Raw genomic sequence first — 24739 nt, 5'->3', positions numbered from 1 at the left:
TTTAACATGCTATTAAGCAATGAAAAATGACAGTTACATATCAAATACTGTATCTTATTAGTCCTAATGACAATTTATTATTGTTAATTGCTTAATTAACAAAATATTCCTAGACTGTTAGTAGTTGGTTTATAATGGATCTCTGTACTAAATCTTATTTTCACTTATTATAGTTCACTCTTAAGTATTTTTCTCAGTCTGTTTGGGCTCCATCGCTACCAGAAAATATCAAACATATGGCAGTGTTAGTGTCCACTGTATTGATCATGGATACTTTAGCATATATGATGATACAGCAAAAGAGATGTGCATTAATATCATAAATGTTCAGATAAAAGCCTTTATATTTATTTAATTCTGTTCTAATAAACTATGGTAACTAACTTCCGATTCTGAATTTTACATCTGAGTTATGTATCTTCATTCATCATTGACCCAATATTGTGAGGATCATTGTGAACATTTGTTAATTTACAAGTCTGCAGTTCTTTACTGCTTTTCCTGTGCTCCTTCAATCCACACATGTTCTAATGTTCTTTGTGTAGTTTTCAGATTGTTTTCTGGCAACAAAATGGTTGTGGCTATATTGTTTGCAGAAGCCACATTGTTATCATTTATGGGATATAATTGACTTTAAGAATAGTATCTCAGCAAGCTGATTAAATTTTGAAGATGTTATGGTGGATCATAGATCTGATACATATAAGGAAAACAAAGGAATTAAAAACGATTAAAATATATGTAAACAAAAAAAAACAACAAAGAAAAAGGAAAGGTTTGGGGCTTGAAAGACATTTTTTGTAAGTTTGCATTACTTCAGGCCTGGAGCAAATCTTATATTTAGAGAAGAATCCATGAGGTTAGTAGATTGATCCCTTCAGTCAATTTTATCTCAGCTGCCAGAAGTTTTTCCTGTCCTGCCCAATGTCACAACTTGTATAATTTAGATTAGACTGAACTTTTTTTGGTTCCATGGGAAAATTTGACTTTTGACAGAAGCTTGATAGATAGATAGATAGATAGATAGATAGATAGATAGATAGATAGATAGATAGATAGATAGATAGATAGATAGATAGATAGATAGATAGATAGATACAGTTAGGTCCATAAATATTTGGACAGAGACAACTACACACACTACTGTCTGAACACTCATCAGAATGACTAAAAAGTAAAAACAAAAGTTAAAAAAAAAAATTCTGTCTTGACAGTTGCATTCACAGTGAGCCATTATATTGCTGATTGTATAAAGGAACCTTCGTAGTGTTTTTTGACATACTTCTACTGAACGATTAATTTGCTGAAATTACTGAGGGTTAATGTGTCAGGGAGAGGATATGCAGCATTGTTCATGACACTCAGTTTTGCTTTAATTCCCTTCTTTATTCTCATCTCTGAGGGACCAGAGTCCATCCCATAACTGAGCTTTCCCTTTTAATTAGCTTGTTGATTCAGTGGGCCTCTCTTGAAATGATGTTACCAGCCCAGCAAACCAGAGAGTAGAAAATTGCACTGGCCATCATAGAGATTTGTAACATGTTAAGGATGGCATTAACCACATTAAAAGAATGCAGTCTCCTAATAAAAAAGTGATTCTGCTCTGCCCGATCTTATATAGCTTGTCAGTGTTATAAGACCAGTGCAACCCATCATTGATGTGGACTGTCAAGTACTTGTAGGAGTGAACCACCTCCACATCCACTCCCTGAATAGAGATCGGATATAGAGGCCCTATGGTGCGGTGAGAGTCAATAACCAGTTCCTTGATTTTGCTGATATTGAGATGCAGGCAATTCTCTTTGTACCAACAAACAAATGTCTTCACCTGACTCCTATAAGCTGTCTCATACCTTTTTATCAATACAACCCATAAGTACTGAATCATCTGATAATTTCTGATAGTGACCTGACCTGTTGTTGTATTTATAGTCTGTGATGTACAGAGTGAAGTGAAAAGGAGACAGGATTGTTCCTTGTGGTGCTCCTGTGTTGCTCTCATCCGTATCAGAAACACAGTCACTGAGCCTCACAAACTGCAGTCTGCCTAACGGATGGTCCATTATCCAGGACACCATAGGCTCATCCTCTTGCATATTTCTGAGTTTACCCCTTAAGAGGGATGACTGGATGAGACTGAAAGCACTGGAGAAATCAAAAAAGAAAATCCTCACAGTTTTGCTAGCTTTTTCCAGGTGAGAATAAGCCTTCTGGAGCAGACAGAACTTTTCTGACGGTCAAGCTGCTGTAAGTTCAAGTGGTCTATAACAAGAAGACTCATATAGATCAGGACCAGTTTCTCAAAGTTCTTTATCATGTAAGAAATAAGTTCTACTTGCCTGTACTGTAGTTATTAAGTGAAAAGGTGTCTGCCTTTTTTGGAACAGAAACCATGCCTTAGGGACAGATTGAACAGATGACAGAGGATAACAAAAAGTTGGTCAGCAAAGACCTTAAGAACTTGAGGACCAACTCCATCTGGTCCTGCATCTTTTCCTGTGTGTATCTTCCTCAGTTGTCTGCTTACTTGGCCTTTAGTTATGGACAGCCCATACTGTTGGCCAGAGTACACTCTTCACTGGCCATTCTACTTATTGTGGTAGGAGCTGATGTAGTAGGGATGGTGTGGGGTAACTGGTTGTTGGACAAAGGTGTCATGGGGAGGGAAAAATCTATTAAAAATTTTTTTAAATTTATTTCAGTGTCATGGAGATGGGTGGCACGGTGGCACAGTGGGTACCGCTGCTGCCTTGCAGTAAGGAGAAGCCCCGAGTTCACTTCCCAGGTCCTCCCTGCGTGGAGTTTGCATGTTCTCCCCGTGTCTGCGTGGGTTTCCTCCGGGTACTCCGGTTTCCTCTCACAGTCCAAAGACATGCAGGTTAGGTGGACTGGCGTTTCTAAATTGTCCCTAGTGTGTGCTTGGTGTGTGGGTGTGTGTGTGCGCGCCCTGCGGTGGGGTGGCGCCCTGCCCGGGGCTTGTTTCCTGCCTTGCGTCCTGTGTTGGCTGGGATTGGCTCCAGCAGACCCCTGTGACCCTGTAGTTAGGATACAGCGGGTTGGATAATGGATGGATGTCATGGAGATTGGATCCACATGGCATCATTGGGCATGAAATAATAAGCAAACCTGGTTTGCTTACCAGTTTCATAAATGATGATTGTAAAAACATGGCAAAAATAAAATATACGATTGCATTACTTACTGCACAAGTGCTCATTATCTTGACTATACAGAATACATGTGTGTAAATGAGAGGGAGGTCAGAGGAATGGTGAGGATGCAGGGAGTAGAGTTGGCGAAGGTGGATGAGTTTAAATACTTGGGATCAACAGTATAGAGTAATGAGGATTGAGGAAGAGAGGTGAAAAAGAGAGTGCAGGCAGGGTGGAATGGATGGAGAAGAGTGTCAGGAGTAGTTTGTGACAGACAGTTATCAGAAAGAGTGAAAGGGAAGGTCTACAGGACGGTAGTGAGACCAGCTATGTTATATAGGATGGAGACAGTGGCACTGACCAGAAAGCAGGAGACAGAGCTGGAAGAAGCAGAGTTAAAGATGTTAAGATTTGCACTTTGTGTGCCAAGGATGGTCAGGATTAGAAATGAGTAAATTAGAGGGTCAGCTCAAGATGGATGGTTGGGAGACAAAGTCAGTGAGGTGAGATTGCATTGGTTTGGACATGTGCAAAGGAGAGGTGCTGAGTATATTGGGAGAAGGATGTTAAGGATAGAGCTGCCAGGGAAGAGGAAAAGAGGAAGGCCTAAGAGAAGGTTTATGGATGTGGTGAGAGAGGACATGCAGGTGATGGGTGTAACAGAACAAGATGCAGAGGACACAAGGATATGGAAGAAGATGATCTGCTGTGGCAACCCCTAACAGGAGCAGCTGAAATAAGAAATAGAAGAAGTTATGCAGTTGGTAGCGGCAACATCAGGGGTCATAAACGGTCCTAGTCCAAGTTTTGCAGATTGCTAAGACAATAAAACAACATTCATCTGCATTCTTCTTTAAATTCTTGAATTTACTTCTGTTTTCTTTTGACTTTGGGTTTGGTTGGTGTTTAGCCTTTAACACTCTGTACTCTTTGATCTCCCAGTTTTGATCTCTTCTTTTTTATTCTGACTCCTGTTTATCTCCCTATCCTTTTTTTTTTTTTGATGTCACTACACTGGTTACCTGTGTCATTTAGAATTGACTTTAAAATACTGCTTATGGTTTACAAAGCCTTAAATATTCTTGCTCCATCTTATATTTCGGAATGTCTTACACTCCAAATCATAACCTTAGATCTTCAAATGAGGGTCTACTTAGAATTCCAAGAACTAAACTTAAAAGAAGTGGTGAGGCAAAAAGGTGCGGTTAAAAAAGGTGATTTTAGGTGCTGTTATGCACTTAAAATTTGGAATAGCTTGCCAATAGGAATTCACCAGGCTAATACAGTAGAGCACTTTAAAACACTGCTGAAAACACATTACTTTAACATGGCTTTCTCATAGCTTCATCTTAGTTGAATCCTGATTCTCTGTATATTCAATTAATTATCATTATTATTCATGGTGGCTCCAACATCCATACTAACCCCTACTTTCTCTTCTGTTTTTTTTCCGGTTTTCTGTGGTGGTGATCTGCGCTACCACCACCTAATCAAAGCACTGTGATGTCCCTAGATTGATGGATTAAAGGCCAGAAGTTCCCATGACCATCATCATCAAATTCTTCCATGAGAACCCTGAATACATTGAGGACTGATTGAGGTCATTTATGTTAGATAGAATGCCTAGAGGGGGCTGGGCGGTCTCGAGGCCTGGAATCCCTGCAGATTTTATTTTTTTCTCCAGCCGTCTGGAGTTTTTTTTTTTTTCTGTCCTCCCTGGCCATCAGACCTTACTTTTATTCTATGTTAATTTAGTGCTCCCTAATTTTAATTATTTATTTTGTCTTTTTCATCATGTAAAGCACTTTGAGCTACATTGTTTGTATGAAAATGTGCTATATAAATAAATGTGTTTGTTTACCTGATGGCACAACCAGAGTTCTTATGTTCCTAGCATGTCTCTGTGTTGTTGTTTATTTTTTCTTTCTGAGGATACTTTGTTTTTTCTCCCACATTTTCAAAGACTTGCTTGTTAGGTTCATTGCCTGTTCTAAATTAGCATATAAACACACAGTATACACTTTCATATGATATATTTGATTATAAGCAGGCTTTATTTGCATTGACGGCTGTTTTTGTGCATATGTTCTAAATTAGATCCATGTGGGTGTGTTCATGAATGAGACCTCAATGAAGGCTTCAGCCTCCACATAAACCTTAATTGGATTAAGCGGCTTTGAGAATATCACAGTTACATATAATTCAAATGGAGAACTGAAGTATTTAGTGATAGGTTTACACTTAGTGAGTGGTTAAATGACCAAACGTTAGACACTAGGCCTCCCAATTAGGTTGCATTTCTTACTGGGACCCCTAATAAGATTTTAATTTTTTTTTTGAACTACCATGGCAAATATCATCATATTCTACTTCTTTTAATTATATTACACAACAAAATGGAGTACATCATTAAAAAGTATTTACTTAGTAGTGCATTTTTTAGAAAAATAAGACATTCACATTCAATGACTATTTTAAAGAGGTAAGTAGGCATATTCTAAAATATTTTTACAGCATTTTACACAAATAGAATCTATTATCACTAAACACAATGCCCTCAGTATATTTTCTTCAGATCATTTTGTCATAATCAGGGCAGCATCTGTTAATTATGCTGTATCCAACAGGGAATTCTTCTGAACATTTGTGTACTAATACTGCTTTTCAGTTCTCTCGGTGATTACTCAGCATGTCAGCCTTATAATGATTAACTTTTATTTAGACACTTTGAAATTCTGTTCAATTCACTGAGTTTCTCATTCTGCACATACAGAAACGTGAAACATTTTGTAGCAGCTATGTTACATCATAACACACAAAGCTTAAGCACTCCCATCCTCCTCACTTTACGATCCACCTTCATGCTTTGCATCATTTCTATTAACAAAACGCTGTGTATGCGTATTGCTTGTAGCTACGTTTCTCCAATGTGTCCAAAACTCTACAGTTACTTTGAGTGCAAGGTTCTAGCTTTAAGTATAATATGTAACATGCTCAAAAAGAAACCTGCAATGCAGGTATCTTTGTTTGAAAAATTTAAGTGGATTTCAAAGTAAAAACACTTCACAAAATATAAAGAGAAAATCCCATAACACCCACAAAAAGGTTTCTTACTTATGATGTTAGAGCTTCAGATTTCTATCTTTGTTAAGTTTCTTTACGTTACTCCATTAACACGTTATTACATAACTATGTACATGACAACATGTGGTCAGAAAGCTATATAGGCCTAATATCTTGCCATCTACAAACTAAAATGAAGCTGTTTTATTTTGTGATGGTCAGCATGCATGTGTAGGCATCCCGGTTGGGATGGTTTCCAATTCCTTACCCGGCCTTAAGGCCAGTAAGATGGAAGGACACAGGGAGACAACCTGGCAAGGTTATGGGCTCCCCTGACATGACAGATGGCAGCGTTCCTGGGCGACGTTACCAATACGGTCACTGACAAGGCACAATGGGAACTGGAATCTGTTAGAGCAGGCATGTCAATGTATCGTGGGTGCCACCAGGGGCTCTTGTAGGGATATGTGATCAATATTCTCCAATTCCTCCGATTGACACAGAAGTACTTCCATCTGGTTATGCCCTGGCCCCAGATGCAGTCTCAGGTCTGAAATAAAAGGAACCACCCTGCCACAGCTGGGTGAGTCAGAGTCGGGAGGAAAGAAGACAAAGCTTGCCTAGAGATGTGGATGAGAGGAAGGAAGGAAGAAAGACAGAAAAGAAAGAAGCGGTATTGTGCATTTTGGAAACCCATTGTGAAAGATTTACTGTTAATAAATCATTTATTTGAACCAAGGATTGTGTCCATGTGGTGGAGTCTGAGGTTTGGGATGCTGCAGCTCCCCTACTGCTCATAATTGTTACATCAGAATTACAGTAAAGGAATGTTCTATTTATATGTTGGCTTGTGGGCGTAAGGCTGAAATTTAAACAATTAATTAACTGTGTATTTTATGTATATATGCAAAGCCAAACATGTTATCTTCATGAAACAAGTGTATACATGAATTTAATATAAACCAGCTTATAAAGTAATCTCTCATTTCTTCAGTCTGACATTTCTCATTTGGAGACCGGTAGCCTACCAAAGGTCGATTATGCTTGAGCACACACTTGTTTTTTCCCCCTCTTGTAACAATTGTAAGCTAAACTACTGGCAGATATTTTGTAATGATAGTTTCTAACACCAGAAGTTATTTCCTTTTTTGTAATGCCTTTCATAAGTATATCTAATTGATTTGAGTTGTTCTTTAATTCATAATAAATATTGGCATATTTATGTGATTCATTAAAATATTGTTCAAACCTCAGTGTAGCTCTACTTCCTATTATAAACGCATTTTGCCTAAAATACCTTTATACGTTTTGGTGGAAATCTCCTTAAACGTACAACATTCTCTGTGTTATTAATTTATTAGTACTTTACCTGAGTCAATGATAACTACTGCTTGACATAATAATATCCTTGGACAAAAATGCTTACTTTTGTTCTGCCACTTAATAGCTAAATGCTAGAAATACACTCAAGATGCAATTTCAGCCTTGCTCAATGACCCTCCTTCACAATGGCAACCAAAGGCAATAGAATGCAAGTAATCTGTAACAAGAAATTTTACCAGCCTAGCAAATATGACAGATTTGTATGCACCCAGTAAACCTGGAATAATATGACAGTTTCTTCATTTTTTTATTAACCAGTTTTTTCAAAAGCTTATAGTATAGATATTTAAGTGATTTTCATTGACAATGAATATTGCAACATTGAGCTAAAAAATAAAAAGAAGTTTCAAGCAGTGTTAAATGAATTTGCGTTAATTTATAGCAGCTGCAGTAAAATGTGATTTGTGGAACTTTTGTGTAAAGCAGCAAGCAAGCAAGATAACATTAACTTTCAAAGCTGTTTTATTTATTTCTTATGAAATGAGCTTTTTTGATACTTACAATAACTGCCAGTGTCACCAGAAAATTAGTAACTTCAAGATATTAGTAAGTTAAAATAGAATCATGATAAAATATTATAGCAGTGTTCAGAAACAAGCAAATCCAGTTTTCCTTACATAAATTGAATGAAGTCCAGGATCTACCATCTCAGCATAATGGACTCTTACACTTTGTAAATCAAGACTATCCTTAAGTGAATTCTGCCAATAAGGAATAACAGGAATCAATATGCAGCTCCGACAAATGATAATGATAAAGAACTAATGTTTCCTGATATGAGCAAGTAATCACTTGGACAGAAGCAAAAAAAAAAGTCCAAACAATTAGTTTGAAGGGAGTGTAAGCAGGATTTTGCTGGGTGATTTTGCCAAAGCCTGATAAAGGTGTATTGTGTTAAAGTACAGATAATCAAAAGCCACTTCACGTTTGAACATGTTCAACAACATCTGAAGTATGTATTCAATTCTATTTTGCATGTAAAATAAAAGTTGATCTCAGAGAACAATTTCTAATAGAAGGAGAATGAGAGGGGGGCAGATGAAACAAGAAGGTAAGGGTGAAGGAGAGGCGCAGTGATTTTTTTAAATAATGAAATGCCTGGATTGTCAATGAGGACCTCAATCCAATACGAATTTTGCATAAAATATATTCAACACTAACACCAATGTTTAAGCAGTAGTAAAATTAGGCGTTAGCTGTACAGTAGGTGTGCCTGGGTGTAAATTCATTCTATTGAAACTAATGCATATATGTGAACTGATCGATATATACTTAAAACAATTGAAACCAATTACTCACATATACTTCTCTTAATAAACTTTACTGCATGTGTATACTAGTACTTTAAGCAGCTGTACAACTTTTAGTTCTTATGAATTAATGACATTACTTATGCTATTATTGTTTGAATGTGGCATAATATAACTAAGTGAATAGTAAAATTACTACTGCTTTCAATTAAACATTACAGAAAGACTATTATTTGTATTAAACTGCACTTACTTTAAGTTATAATTAAAACCATCCTAATTGGCCATATGATTACATTTTCTAGCCAATGACAATATACAGTAATGGCACACATTATTGTAGCAATTAATGAGAATAAGACACAAAAATTGTATTTGAAACTTGGCAACCAACAGGTACTATTTTCAATGAAACACTATGAAGCAAAAGCAGTGAATAACCATTATGTAGCTGTTTGGGGTTGCAAGGCACACCTCTAAAAATACTAGCTATCCTGCTCTTCACTATTTGACTTTTTATGTTCACCCTCTCTTAATTCTTGTCCCTGTTTCCTATTGCCCACACTCTCATACACTCTGCTTTTTTGCAACTCCTTTTTCTGCCTCATTTCCTTCTCTCTCTCTGTCTATAGTGTTCATGTCCTGCTGAAGTAATTAAGTATCCCAGAGCCTCTTCAAAGAGATGTGAGCTCTCCAAACATGCAGCAAGCTGCTAACAATCTTAAATTTAATTACAAGACGTTAAAATATCAATCTACTGTTGAAAGAATGAAACACTGAAGATCTGATACAGTTCTTATTGTTTCAAGCTGTTGTCAATATAAGATGATACACGGTGAAAAGATATTTTCAGCTTACAAATATGGTCCCTGTTTAAAAAAAGAATTACTTCAAGTTTGGGCAATTTCATCTGAAAAATATTTAAATACTTTCTGTAATAAAACTGATTCAATATCTGAAAAAAATACATATACACTGTGAGGAACGGCCAGTGTCCTTACTGAGCCAGGACACTGTCTCCCCTAGGACACTGGATGGCAGCAAGCCCAGACTCGGATCCCCGCATGGGTGCCCACAAGATATGTCGGGTATTTCAGACACAGCACAATATAGCACAGTCCTTCTTTCTTCCTCTCTTTTTGCCTCCACTCCTCCTCGCAAGCTTTGTCCTCCACCTCCTGACTCTGGCTCCCCTTTTGGAGTGAGGCGGCTCCTTTTATAGTGCACCTGGAAGTGCTCCAGGTGTTCCTTGACCTTCTTCCGTCAGCACTTCTGGGTGTGGTGGAAGTGGTGCCAAAAAGGACTCAGCCGTACCTGCTGCACCACTTGGCAGCGCCCACAGAACCCAACACGGCTGCTCCAAACTACAACTCCCGGCATGCCCTGCGGGGATCAGTGGTGCTGTTAGCAATCCAGGGGAACTGCCCTGTAGTGTCCCGTGGAATAATAATACCCCAAACGTGCTCTTTCCCTCTGTCCTTCTGCCCAGCTGGTGTCCCGGTCGGGTAACAGCCCTGGCCATCCATCACAACATATACAAACGCATATACAGCAGCCCTGAACAGAGTCGCGGGGGTGCTGGAGCCTATTCCAGGTAGCACAGGGCACAATGCAGGAACAAACCCTGGACAGGGCATCCATCACAGGGTGAATACACACACACATAAACTAGGGCCAATTTAGCATCGCCAATCCACTTAACCTGCATGTCTCTGGACTGTAGGAATAAACCAGAGCACTCAGAGGAAACCCATGCAGACACACACATACATACACACACTTCCCTACTGTACAATTAATAAATGAAAATGCTAACAGAATCAGATTCAACTCACACTTTTCAGAAGATTCATTTTAATAAAGTGTAAGATGCTGAATTTCTGATGTTGCCACATCACTAAATCCACCAGCAGAAGCAGAGTCTCTGAAATACTGTATATACAGAACTATTGCTTAAAATGGTTCTAAAAATGAACACAGAAAATAATCACCCTCACTATTTTCCCCAATATAAAACAGTATGACATCTGAGATTTTCACACCGAGATATTTAAACACACAGAATTCAACCACACTTGGTGAACACTTATTTAGCGTTGTGCCAGTGCACAATCATTGGAAATGTCTACTTATTTATGTATGCGATGTTTCCTTCTGTGTCAGCATTCTAATCCAAAATGAAGGATTACCTTTTTTAAATTGCATTTAAAAATGTGACATTTTTACCCTTATTTTGACTTTCAGTTACTGATTATACCACATGTTATCCTTGCCTACATTGTTGCTCTTAAAAAAAATCATTAGTTAGTAAACTTACTAATAGTACACCACTATGCTGTGATGCTATTTCTTTTGACATTTTATCCCTAGTTGGGAGATGATGCTTGATCAAAGAGTGAAGTCACCTCCAAAATAAAAAAAATAAAAAATAAAGACAAATTAATAATAATAATAACAATAATTCATTACATTTATATAGCGCTTTTCTCAGTACTAGCAAGTGGATGTCAGAAAGATAAAGCAACTTTATCAGGCCCAGTCTATAATGAAATAATAAGACTTCATCCTTTATATAAATACTGAGTTCAATGGTTCACTGTTCACATTTTCTCAAAAATGTAAGATGCTGGAATTAAAAGCACTACAACTCATTGTAGTTTTGTTTCTTTGAAATTATACCTATTACGAGTACAACACAATACAGGGGAGCTAAATTATTTGTAATTTCACAAGTTATAAGGATATTACACTTTTTTAAAATTTGCTTTTAACACAAACTGGAAACAAAGCAATAGTGTATAGGAAAAAGCCTGATCTCAGGGGCTATTTTCATAATGCTGGTGGTTTTGTTTACTTTTTTCCCCTTTGTCACAAATCTTTTGGCAGGTACTTAATGCTTTAAAATTAGTAATAATGTTAACATATTCCAAGGGATTCAAAACTTTCCATTTACTGGCCTTCAAAACATTTTAGTCAGAACTCTATGATGACTATTTTAAGCACAGGTGCTGCATTCATCTGTCCTTCTATTTTCTGGACCCCCATTTTCATTAAAAGGTCACGATGAGCTGGAGCATACCTTGGCAGGATCACGCTCAAAACAAAAATAAATACAGCTCATTGTCACTTAAAGCAGGCCAACATGTGGTTTCTATGTAAAGTACATACAGTATGCATCAGTTGTATGAGGAAACTTGCATGAGAAAAGTGAGGATGTGCAACAACAGCAATTTGGATATGAATAAAATTGAAGTGTGAAGCAGCAGTGCTAACCATGACATCACTACGCCACCCTTTGTTTTGCACGTAAGTAAAAATATCTTATTTTTTTTTTAATAAAGAAAATTGGGATGAATGTTTCACTAGAGAAAAATGAAGCTTTAAAGTGTGTCCTGCCTTTACCTAACCTTGGAATTAAAACAGCATTATGCAGTGGAGACAGAAACTACATGTAAACCCTCTAAGTACTTATGATAACTCATTTCAAAATGTTTTCATTGTCTTGTGAATGGGTACTTTTCCGGTAAGGCACTAGAATAACTGTGTGTCTATTCAGCAGCTCAATGAAATATACAGTACTGTGAAAAAAGCATATCTTATGAAAAGTCCTTTCAAGTGCTTTTATTAAACTCCACAAACAATAAGTGTCCTAAAGAGCAGTGTATAAAAGTCTTCCATAAATAATCCATAAAAACAGTGAATAGTCTGTTAGATAAAATCCAGTCATAAAACAAGTATAAGACAACAGTCATCAGGTCCTTAATCATTACTCCTTTCTTCCATCATGAGCCCTGTGTAACTCATTCTCTGTCTACCCAGCTCACCCACAGCTCACTCAGCCAGTGGACACTCCAGGAGCTGTGATCCTTCTCACCAACCACCATCATGGCTACCTCATTCGGGATTTGCCAGACCTCTCGGAGTTGGCTGTCCTCCCGTCTTCCTTCACACACACCTACTATCCCCTCTGATCCCAGAAGATGACTTCACAACTATCGAACCCATTCCCCTGAAAAGTCAACAGGGATGATCTGCCCCAAGAGCACCGATCTTTCACTCTTTAGCAGGATTAACAACTGCTCTACCTCTCTCTTTCTCTCGCTCGCTTGTTCTCTCACCAGATACTGCTCACTCATGGTCTTCTCAGCTGATCTCATTCTATGTCTTCATCCCCTCCTATCCTGTGCGGGTTTCCTAATATCATGCCCGATTAGATGCATGTGTGATTCATCTGAGGTGTCTGTTAGTCCAAATAGGAATGACCAAGCCTGATAACATTATATACTTAAACTAGTTTAATCAGACTGTGTTGTGGAAAACTGGTTTTGATCATAATTATGAATGATATTAAGTTTACTACATATTACATCATTTTTACTACTTAATTTTTTTTCTTTTTCTTCCATAAACCATTTATTTCTACTGCTGTGCAGAAATATAATGATTAGTTTAAACTTTAATGTATAGCACCTATGCATTCAAAAATGGTTTAAACTGTTACTGCCTTACACTGTCTTCTCACTGGCACCCCAACCAGCACTGGCTTCTGATTTACTTGTTGTTTCCAACTTCTTCGACCCTGAATTGGATAAAGACGTTTTAGAAATCAATGGACAAACAGAATTTATTTGCCCTCCAAAGATTATTATTATCCAGCTAGACTGAATGATAAAGATATTGATAGGATGATTTCATTTTGTGCAACATTTCTTTTAAACAGTGTTTTATATATAAACATCTACGTGTGGAAGTGTGTGTGTCTGTCCAGCCCAGAAGTGAGAGGTGGAGTCAGGGTAAGGGCTCCACTTCCGAGGAAACAGAAAACTCACTTAGCAGGGCCTGTACGTCAGCAAAACGAAACCTCAAAAGAAAGACAAAGTTGCTTAGCTGCTAACATCGGCAAAACGGTATCCCTTTTGCTTTTCCTCCCGCCACTAATACACAAGCAAGGCGAGCACGTTGGCAAAACAAATCCTCCTAGGAGAGAGATGCCCAGAGTAGTTCCTTTCAATTACCTGACATCTCTATATTTAATTTTTTTTGACGATTTCAATAGTTTCTAGGACCCCAGGCTTTTTACAGCACGGGCTTACACATTTAGTGTATATACTGTATTGTCACACACACGAGCGATTAGGGGGCAGCTAAAGGAGCCGACAAGCCATGTGAAACCACAAGATGGGGAACTAAGACAACATGTTAACTCCTCTCTCTTTATTTCAACAGAAAAAACGAACAACAAAAAAACACCTTGAATTTGTCTCAAAAGCTTCGTCCAGTCGTCCGAGCCGCTTCCATGTTGTGAATTTACCTCCGGTCCTTTGCAGATGACGTCACCACCATCCCAAGATCCTCCACATCATTTTCCCAGCATTCCTACTTCCGTTCCCCACCTCATAAATACGTCCGTGTTACCACCATTCATTGTCAATTGTACCTCACAAAAACTGAACGTTATTGAGAATCCTTGTTTCACTATTACTGTGGTTTACAGTATACGGGGATAGAATCCCCAACCTTTAACCTGTGTGTCTGTGTTTTCTTCACAAAATATAGGGTGCATTATTGGTTCACAATTTAAATTTGAGTTATGCAGATGCCTCTATAGAATGGACACATCTGCATTTTCATTGATTTTCTCCTAGTACTTCAGTTTCAACCATCATTCCAAATACATATATGTTAGACTTACAGGTGACAGTAAAGTAGTTCTGTGACAGCCTGGCACTACATCTACTGTTAGTTCCTAAAAGAAAAAAAAATGGATGGATGAAACTGTTCTCAGTGTCTCTCAATAATTAGTTTAAAGCAGCGATTGGGATGGTATTTAGAAAGCTTCAGTGAAAATGAATTAAAAGATTTCACTACTGGAAGAAAAATAATGGTTTCATTTGTATATCTTGCTGGCCATGGATTGAGATCAAAGCCTTCTCTGTGCTATCTGAAATTTAAACTTAGCTTACAATTTTAAATTTGTCCAAGAGCACAAAATTCATCATTCTAGTTGCTGTATTTGCATCCCTTTCTTGATGCATTATTAGAAAACATAGTTTGTTTATCTGCATATCTGCTCTCTTTCTCTTTATTTTTCAAAGTAGGCTTTCCGCAGTTCCTCTCTTTTCTTGAGTACTTGATTGCAAATATTACCAGATCTACCAAGGAACTGTGAACATCAGGCAAGTTAGGAATAGTTTTGTCTTGGGGGTATATGATGTTACTTTTACATGCACTCCTAAAAGCAATATCAAACTGATTATGAGATCAGAATTCACTAACTTTTAAGACAAAAAGATTTGCTTTGAGGTGCAGTATGTCAACTTGTCCTGGGATGCAAACCATTCATGCTGTTTGTCTCACGCTTCTAACGATCCGCCTTTCTGCCTTTTCTATAATTATTTTCTTAAAATGATGTTAGAAATGGTTAGAAGCTAAGGCTTCAAGAATACCATTAAAAACGAGTTACACAGAAATAAGGCTGTTCTGCTTATTGAATGGCCTCTTGTAAAGTGATGCGTTGCTGGCAAAAAAAAGTGACCAAAATTAGAATCATGCGGTTTTTTAATGCAGACAAAAATTCCATTCACTCAGGAAGCCTGACTTTCATGAACTTGTAAAAGCTTAATAATAATATTGCAATGCATTTCCATTTCCAATTCCAGACTAATGTTAGTTCAATTGAATTTAATAAAAACACTAGGGATTTTAACAGAGGACCTTTCTATATGCAATACCTACTCCTGACCTCTAGTATGGTGTGGTTAGCTGCTAATGGAGTTTGTGGTGTCATTTATGTCTGACCACACTTAGGAGATACTCATCACAAGAATTTAAAAATAAACAGTTAACAAGAAAAGGCTACTTAGCCTATACTATCTTTGTATTTCTCTCCCCCTGCCCTAAGCAACACTAGTAATTAAGTTAGTAATTTCATAAATGAATTGTCCCTTTATAAATTTGGATAGGTATGCGAGTATGAGCCTTTCACCCAAGAATGCTGAGTAGACACCATTTAATCACCATCCCAAGCAGAAAAAGATAGATTAGTAAAGGATGAATGGATAGATTATTTTAGCTAATCTAGGGTTCTGTACTTCGACTTATTAATTAACACAGTGCAGTATCTGAACTTCTAAACTTAGAAAGACCACATTTCTCCACTGTAAATCACTGCAAATCTTTTTTTGCTTCAAATGATCCAGAAGTGCCACATAAATCAGTGCTTGTCTAGCCTTATGCTACCATTTAACCCCTTATGCACTAAGGAGTTTTTGACATTATAGCACCTAAATTACATGCCCTAGAATGAATGGCTGCTGTTCTGCTTATGTAATAAAGGAGTTTCAACTAGCTAAAGAGTTCGGAGTGTAACATTTTACATTTTAAAAAGAAACTCTTTATATGAGCTTTGTTTTACTCTAATGTCAACTTAATAATATACACACAAAAATTCGATATTTTATGACATTTTATGATGTACAACACTACAAATGGAAACAACTTTCTTTTGTGTCCTGGTCTGCCAGCTATCATTGCACCAAGATTAGATAGATGTACAGACGTGAGGCGTCTTTCCTCTTAATGCTGCCTCCCCAGCACACCACTATATATATATATATATATATATATATATATATATATATATATATATATATATATATATATATATATATATATATATATGATAGATGTCATATCCCACAGCATTGCAAAGTTATACTGTTTGGAAACACTGCCTCCCTTCTTGGAAACACCTAAACAATCTCTCAACAAATAAACAACTTGTAACTACGTATGAATATTCTCATCTAAAACTTAACTTTCAAAATTATTTTTCATGCCAGTTCTTGAAACAATTTCTGTTTGCCTCTAGACACAGCAAATCCTTACATTTTGTACAACAGATTGGAGTTTTTGTGTTCCAAGTCACATATCTTCTTCTGCCATCCATTGCAGTTGTCCCACAGAAGTTTAGTGTCTCTTCTTGCATTTTACATCAGTAATAGACTAAGTACATGCATAAATACATTTTCATTCCAGCTTCGTCTAGTGCTGAGGACAATGCCTTTCCTGGCAGCCATGGACACAGGTCAGGAAACAGCCCTGGACAGAGCATACACATACATCTAAGCTATTCACACAGTGCCCAACTAACCTAAACAGCACATTTTTGCCATGAAGTCGAAAACTTGGAGTAGAACAGTGACAATCAATTGCTTGGGAGCGGTTTCTCCACGTAAAAATTTGACTGACAGCCTGGCATGATTCTGTGACATTCTATTGCTGAATGGAATTTCGGGTACTTCAAGTGGGTTCAGCATAGAAGTTCAAACTGAAAGAGCACTGTTCAGAAAATTAACATAGGGAGAACATAGAGCAGACAGCATCTGGATATGGCAATTGAACTCGTGATACTTAAACTATAAACCACATTCAGCAACTCGATAAAGTACTCGCAAATCAAGCACAGCAACAGCTGTCACATGTAGTACAAATCACCAATCATAAACAACTTTACAAATTTGGAAAGGTCTGAAAGTCAGATGTCCAATGGTAATGAGTCTTTAACTGTATATGACTCGTTGTAGGTGAGATCTTCATTAAAACAGATGTAGTCAGCTGTGGCGCAGTGCTAGCCTCGCCATATACATGTGCAAATTGCATATTTTACTAATGAAAGAGAGATGACAACATGGAAACTTATGATTTATTTGAAAGAGGACACCCTTGGATATGTAAAAATACAATTATTATCACCAAATGTTTAAACAGAAATAAATTTTTCACCCATGTCTATAGCAGTATGAATTTTCACACATATGTCTACAGCTTTGACAAGGCTGTAGCTAGTGTTTCAACTGAAGAAAGTTTGCTTCTGTATATGCCTCAAACTATTGTAAATAAAATTTCAGAAACCTCTAGGCCTTAGTGTGATTGGTGTCTAGTTTTGGGTAAACCTTTTATGTTAGTTAATGTAGGTCTTGGCTTCTTACTTGATATGAATATGAAGCTACTACAAAATAATTTCACATTTTTTCTCAATGGCCACCTCTTTCACAAACCTCTATAAAAACCCAGTATGGCATCCAATCATGTACATCTGATGAATTCTGCATGGTAAACCTAAAATAATAAGTACCACACGTCACTGACTGTTTTTAAAGTGAAAAATGAAATTATGTAAATCTGACAACCAGCAAGATTATATCTTTATTTTTTTCTTACAGGTATATTTGCTACTGTAACATTAAAATATTATTAAAATGGATGCATTGTAAGATTTTTCAGCTAATTAACACATATGTTTCAAGGTAAGGTAGTTATATTCACAAATCATGGTGTCAGAGAGTGGCGATGTGTTGAATGTTAATTATCCATCCATTTTCCAACCCACTGAATCCGAACACAGTGTCACGGGGGTCCACTGGAGCCAATCCCTTAGCACAAGCTAAGTAAGAATTTCACTGAACTCTGAACATGTGAAAATAACTCTATGTACCTATTAACCTGTCAATGGTTACTTTAGCCCAGTGGAGATGAGAAGAAAAAAAAAAGCCCACAGACCACTCATACGTTCATCAGTCACATCTCCAAGGCTTGTTGACTGCCTGTTGTGAGGCTCCTGATTAACAGCCTTTCCAGCTACACAAGAACTAGGTCTTTGTTGAAATCAGAAGTATACTGTGCCGCATACAGTGGGGCCAAAGACTTGTTTTGAAATGAAAGGGACTGAGAAAAGTCAAGAGTGGATGTAAGGGGTGGAGATATGACAGAAAAATTCTATACGTTATAAGTTAAAACCTTAGTTGCAGTAAATGTGTGTTGTTTTTTTTTTTTATATAAACACTGCACACACTTGAGATACACTGTATCCAAATTTTTTCCTCCTCTCCTGCTCCTTTTCACATGATTTCTTTTATCTACTTGGACATCCCAATTATCAAACCACATCTTACTTGAATTTCTCTCATTCTACTTTCTAACACATGTGTTTGCCTTTCATTACTGCTGGTAATGTGCCATAACCTGTTCTTCATTTTTCTTTTTCATCTCAACTACTTCCATTGGACTTATTTCTCTGATAGATTTATTTCAAGTATTTCCTCATTAGCCTTCCTGCTATTTCTGCCGGTTTCCTCCAGTTTTCACATTACCTACATATAATAAGTTTCTAATAGACTAGTTTTTACATTTCAAGTTCCAGTCTAAGAATCATACATCATTACACACTGCAAATTTGCCTTCACAGACGTGCAGTTTTTTCTCATTCTTCTTTCCAGTAGTTGTAAAACTATATATAAATTAGGTGCTTTTGGAGAGCTTAGAGCCTAAGACTGTCAAAGACCCTAATGCAGCTTAGTATCTTGAGCACAGTAAGCGAGAAATGGAGTGAATATCTGTACAAGGATCTTAGCCTGTTTTTAATGACAGTGGTAATTCATAACATAGCAGATCTGTTATTTTTTGAGTAAAAGAGCAATTCTGAGGCTTTTCTGTTCCCTGATCTATTTTGATAGTGTTTAAACCTAAAAAAACAACACAAAAGATAATATTCCTACTTGAAAGTGTGGTGGTCTGCAACTTAAACACATAGCATTTCAAACTGATTAATCCAAAATAGGTTCAAGCATATCCCTTCGCAACTGGGCCTGCAAATTCTTCTCATCTTAAACATAGCTGAATAGAGTCAGCAGACAGCAAAAGCATATTGAGTTAAAGCTAAACCTTACATTGGGAACTCTATTTTAAAGAAACATACTCAAGTGGATCATGTTATAGATAATGTCTGTACCCACATTGGACAAACAAGGCTTTAACCTAAGTTTTAATGTCTCGATGCATGCTCAATAATCCAGGTAAGGAAATTCTAGAAAGTTCTAAGTTTTAATGTTACAGATGGAGACCTACATGAGAAAAAATCTTTTCTAATCAGAAAGCAACTGTCAGTGCAAGAGGACTGTAGTTATATACTGTTTTTGAACAATTCCAGATTTTAAGAGTCAACTGTTTTTCTGAATTGCAGAGAAACCACCATTTGCACCACACGGATAAAATATTAAAACACTGACTATTGACTAATGAACAGGAACTTGCTTATTCAGTAAAACTGATACCTCATTTTTTTATGAACTAGTGATTGTTCATTACCAGAAAACAGTACATGATCATTAGCATTTGTATGTGTTACACAAGCAACAATTATAACATTTATCGGGTAAATCATACTAACCATCATTTATAATTAAAATTAAGGATTCAGATTCAAGCTAATTTCATAAGCAATAAATATCTACTATTTATAAAAATGCTTGCAAAAAAGCATGCAGCTTCTACAGCCTTCAAGACCTCAATCTGACCAAGCCTGTCTAAGAATGACAAGTTTTATACTATACATCTTTAAATTGTTTTGTCACTTTTTTTGGATTAGTGAATAATGGTAGTAGCCTCATCAGTGTTATGTTTACCCCTGAAGAAAAAATAATATTATGTGTAATAAAATAATGAAAAATACCACAAAATCAACATACAGTATGAACTGCATGCCTAGGGCCCACTACCATACTGATGCAGATTTAGTACACTTTGTTCATGTGATGTGTTTCTTTGCCTGTTTCTTTGCCTGTTTCTTTGCACACTTAATACTTTTTTCTGTTGTTTGTGCATGAGAGGGTAGAATGACAGAGTCTGATTTGCTTAATTGATGCATCCCTTGTGTTTTCACAGTGCAAAGCTTTGTAAACAGTGTATTACAGTTTAACATCTTTTTGTCTTTCAACTTACTCACAATCATTTTGTTACACACCCACTTGCACCATGGTAAACCTTTAGGCAACTGAAGTCACCAGACATATCACTGCCATTCGGCCGTACAGCACCGTTTGCATCAGTTTCACTATCCATGTCAAGGTCTGATGACCAATTCACATTGGTATCACTATCGTATGATTCAGCTAATGTATTACTGAAAGTTTGTTCTAAAATTAACTTTAGAGGGTCTTGTTTACATATCATTGTGTTTTGGTTGAAGGCTTTTCCCCACTCATGATGTGTTACCTTACAGTGGCAAAACACATACAAATATTCTTTTTTTTTTTTTGGCAGCTGAATACTATTTTATCCACTAGATCTCAGCAAAATATTCAGGCTTTACATTGCAAAACAGATCATTACACATCGCCCTGACTCAGACTTAACCATAATTACATAGAATTCCAAGCCCGAGTCACACTAAGGGATAAGGCCAAGGAGGCTAATTAAATATTAAATTATTTTCAATGTTTCCTTTTTCTTAAAATAAAATTCTAGGAACTTTTGTGCTGCAACACTGCAGTAATTATTATATGTACTGTATATACAGTATACAGTGGATCTGAGGATACAATATATCAGTTCTACATTTTGAGATTAAATATTCAATATTTAACTTAATAAACAAAGAAAAATAAAAGTGTACTGCTTTTGTAAGGGCTGCTTTTTCAGCATTTTTCAAGTTGTATAATGTTGGCATATGTACCGTCTTCACACTTGTTTAACAAGGAACATTGATATACAAATTTGCCTCTGAGGACAGTATGATAATAATTAATTATACCCAGGGATTTTTTTGTGATGTTATGCTGGCCATGACAACTGGTCTAAAGTTACCTGAAAGACACACGATTCATGGATTCTGTCAGTACCTCATCGAAAAACTGCAGCCTCTATTGTATGCTCTTAGCTGTATTTCAATTTCATCAAGATGATTTTGAATGTGGGTTTTTGCAAACAAATCTAATTGTCATTCCAGTGACAGCCTCATTACATTTAAGCACTGTCTCCGTACTTCTCTTTATATGACTGTATGGCCCTTCACTCACACACTTCAATCTTGCGATATACGTGAATTCATGGCTGTTATGTGGATGAAAATCAGCTACTGACACTCAAAAAAAAGGAATAATAAAAAAATAAAAATTCTTTACATTTATATAGTGCTTTTCTCACTGCTTAAAGCACTTTGCAAACTCCATGCAGAGAAGACCCGGGACATAAACCCACGGTTTCTTTACTGTGAAGCAACAGCATTACCATTATTCCAAAGACTGCATTTGATGAAAATATGCAAAAAGTTTGGAATTTTCTTTAAAATGCTGTCAAATTAAGCACTGATTGCATTTCAGAATGTAGAATGAATTTGTAGAATGTAGAGCTCATTATTAATTTGCTGGGAATTCTGTGTTTTTAATTTTAAATTGTCAAGCACAAAATTATGCAGTATGGAATACTTGACGATTTGACAAGTTCAAATTTTAAAAGTTACGTTTCACCAAATAAATAAAACTTGTAGAGCTAGGACTCTCACCCCTATTTACCTTCCCAGTACCTTGAACTTGATCCAAACGCAATATATGTGTACCACTACCTTTTTATTTACAAAAAAGCACTGATTATATCACTGTGAAACTGACAGTGTGTAAGAATGTATTTTGACCTTATGAAAATGAAATATATAAGGCTTGAGTTTGCTACACTCTTTTTTTCCCACCATCTACTAGATCGCTTGTAGGGTATTTTTCAGTAGGCTATACTGAACATGGGTCATTATTTATCAACTCCTGATAAATTGTGACTAATGACTATAGTCATTTACTATCCTGTTAAAGAGCTTCAATTGAAAAAACATGCAATTCACTTTAAACACAAAGAAACCATAAACTAATGTATCTTAAAAGAAGTAAATTTTCTTAAAATTATTTCTTATGCATTGATAGATCCACCTGTGTTATAAAAAATGCTCTTATCAGTTCAACGGCTTCAGCTACAAAATATAAATTCCATGAATTAAAAAGTGGCAGCAGTATAAACAACACCTGTTTTCTTCAAGAAAATCGACACACTGGAAATATAAAGATTTCATAGCTATTAACTAAATAGGCAAAATCAACGGCCTTATACTTAGAATCTGAAAACACTTTACGGTAGGCTTGACTAAAGTGTAATTACCTTACATTGTATGTACAAATGTTTCTAAAGACAGGTGAATATGATCAATCCATTTAAAATTATGTGAGTTACTGGAATACACAAGATCTGTGTTAGAAGAAAGCAGACACAAGCATCTGTTGATTGATGCTTGGAAGTTTAGTGAATGAATAAATGATTACCATTCTTCAGGCTATGTCAGAACCAATTCTGCTCTTGGTGAGTTTATTACAAAATAAAATATCACTAGGAGTAGGAATTAAAATTTTGAGTTTGACGTTTTTACAAACATAAGAATACTCACAAATGAGAGACGACCAGTCTCTCACATTTTTCTGGGTTGCTCAGCTAGGTTGTTCCATCATCTCATCTAGATGCATTAAAATGTTTAAAGGTTGCCCATTCAACACATGAATTGGTAGTGTGTTCCAGGAATCCTATAGTGCTTTGTATGAAGAAGTGCTTCCTGGCTTCAATCTTAAATGCATGTTCCCCTTAACTTCTTTTGTTGTTCTTATCTATGCAAGTCAATATTTAACTGAAAGAATTTATTGATCCATTTGAAAATTTCTGACACATGGGCTATATCTCCACACATTTGTCTCTCCTCATGACTAAAGAGGTGTCTTCACCCATCAGATAAGGAAATGCCCTTTAAGGACAAGCCTGGAACAAGCAGGATGGGCCTGGGATGTACTTGGTTGCTTTCTAATGTAAAGCTTTTAGTGATGTTTTAGTTAATTGTAATATGGTGACGAGAACTGCACATAGTATTTCAGATGCAGTTTCACTAAAAACATTATGCACTCTGGGCATCACATCCCCTGACTTATATTCCATATTTTTCACAATATACTGTAACCAAACAATATTTTTACCCGTTAAGTTGCTTGTGCAAAATGTTGTGTCAGCATTAAAACCAAAATCTTTTTCAGAGATTGTTTTCTATAATGCAGTATGATCATGTTCCATTTGTCTGCAAGTAACACTTTATATTTCTCTACTTTAAACTGCATTTTCCAAGAGTTTGTCTAATTTAAATATTATCTTGGCTTTTCAATTGCTTTTGCTGCTCCACAGTATTTATTATTCTTCCAATTTCAGTGTCATCTCTATATTAAGTCCCATAATGAGCAAAGGAATAAGACAATATTTACAAAAGATTAATACAATTATAAGCTTTTGCCCATTTTACTTCCTCAGAGGGCAGAGCTGCACACAACAGAAGATCATCAGCCAGATATACTACATATTATGTGAAAGTAAAAATCACAAGTAAAGTCAACTAGTGGATGTTGGGAACTCTACTGTAGAAAAAATATGACTACAGTCCTCCAGTCATTTCTGTTTCCCTGCAACCATAACTTATTTTAAACAGGATGACTTCACAGATACTACAGATGCTAGCAAACAGTGTCTTCACATATAGAAAGTGAATGCACATGGAAACTGACGGCTCAGAAATGAATATGTTAGAATACACAGTAGTTCTTTGAGGTAAAATAGCAGAACTGCAAATGGAAAGGTCTGTAAAGTATCCAGGTTATAAATTAGAGTGTGCTTGTATTTAGGTACTCAAGACATAAATTGTGTACACAAAGGAAAAATTACCTTTAAAAGTGTTAAATGCTTTAGTTTAAACAAACTACTTTACTTGGGCTGTTCAGGCCTTTCTCACTAAATGTAAGCTTTAGAAACAAAATAGTTATACTAGTGTCCAGAACACAAGTAAAGTAGTTTCAATTGACATCTACCCTGTTTTCTTCATGAACCAGATAGCACTCATTACAACATAGACCATCATAGGAGAGGAAAACCAATAAATATTTATTGACAAAATGACAGCCTTTCTCCTGAGTTTGAAATGACAACAATGTCTTAAATGGTCTTTAACCAATGTCTTTAACGCAAAGTTCTCATTGCATTAAAAGC

The 24739-nt window shown here is 36.4% G+C and overlaps 1 protein-coding gene across 1 annotated transcript in view; it reads right to left on the bottom strand.

Annotated features, from left to right (window-relative positions):
* LOC114642389 (MAM domain-containing glycosylphosphatidylinositol anchor protein 1) overlaps window positions 1-24739 on the bottom strand; it is an 828760-nt gene that overhangs the window by 175798 nt on the left and 628223 nt on the right. The gene's annotated exons all lie outside the window — the stretch shown is intronic.

Source organism: Erpetoichthys calabaricus, chromosome 3 (assembly GCF_900747795.2).
Source record: "Erpetoichthys calabaricus chromosome 3, fErpCal1.3, whole genome shotgun sequence".
In the NCBI taxonomy this organism is placed as follows: Eukaryota; Metazoa; Chordata; class Cladistia; order Polypteriformes; family Polypteridae; genus Erpetoichthys; species Erpetoichthys calabaricus.
This window is presented reverse-complemented; position numbering and strand designations above follow the sequence as displayed.